Raw genomic sequence first — 1,254 nt, 5'->3', positions numbered from 1 at the left:
TCGTCACAATTTACCCGAAAATAGGCGCTCGCGCTCGGCCCCGGTCCCGAGAACCGCGGCGGAGGTTTACCGGGATGCTGCGCAACATGGGCCAGAGAGCATGTTTGGTTCGAGTTTACCGGATGCTGCGCAACATGGGCCAGAGAGCATGTTTGGCCGAGTTTACCGGGATGCTGCGCAACATGGGCCAGAGAGCATGTTTGGTCGAGTTTGTGTGGGTTGTGTGCGACACTCCCGGCACATACATAGGAACACGGCTTCCAAGTGAGCGCACTTTTTCGAAATTTCTTCTAAGTGCCGCTTTTTCGAACCGGGGCGAATTGGGTTTTTCGAGGGCCGAAAACCATAGGAAGCACGGGAAAACTCAGGACCCGACGCCCCACGGCCCTCGGCGGGGACCGGGGCAACGCGACACCGTCGGTTCCACCCGAAAAGGTGGATAAATGACCGAGATACGGACCGTTGAAATCGACTCGGCGTATCCGAAAATAGGCGCTCGCGCTCGGACAGAGGTCGGCGCTCGGCCCGGTCCCGAGAACCGGCGCGCCTAGGGTTTTTCCACGGCCGAAAACCACAGGAAGCACGGGGAAATCTCAGGATCCCACGCCCCACGGCCCTCGGCGGGGACCGGGGCAACGCGACACCGTCGGTTCCACCCGAAAAGGTGGATAAATGACCGAGATACGGACCGTTGAAATCGACTCGGCGTATCCGAAAATAGGCGCTCGCGCTCGGACAGAGGTCGGCGCTCGGCCCGGTCCCGAGAACCGGCGCGCCTAGGGTTTTTCCACGGCCGAAAACCACAGGAAGCACGGGGAAAACTCAGGATCCCACGCCCCAGGGCCCTCGGCGGGGACCGGGGCAACGCGACACCGTTGGTTCCATCCGAAAAGGTGGAGAAATGACCGAGATACGGACCGTGGAAGTCGTCCCAACTTATCCGAAAATAGGCGCTCGCGCTCGGACAGAGGTCGGCGCTCGGCCCGGTCCCCGAGAACCGGGGCGACTCGGAAATTCTTCTAAGTGCCGACTTTTCGAAATTTCTTCTAAGTGCCAACTTTTCAAAATTTACTCTAAGTGCCCTTGGCTACCAGGGGCACGAATCTGAAATTTCTTCTAAGTGCCAACTTTTTCAAAATTTACTCTAAGTGCCCTTGGCTACCAGGGGCACGAGGCGAGAATCTGAAATTTCTTCTAAGTGCCCTTGGCTACCAGGGGCACGGGGAAAATGTGTAAAAAAGCAATTTAATCAAA

The sequence above is a fragment of the Solea solea genome, unplaced genomic scaffold (assembly GCF_958295425.1).
Source record: "Solea solea unplaced genomic scaffold, fSolSol10.1 scaffold_122, whole genome shotgun sequence".
Classification (NCBI taxonomy): domain Eukaryota; kingdom Metazoa; phylum Chordata; class Actinopteri; order Pleuronectiformes; family Soleidae; genus Solea; species Solea solea.
The sequence above is the reverse complement of the archived record's forward strand: the minus strand, read 5'-3'. Positions refer to the sequence as shown.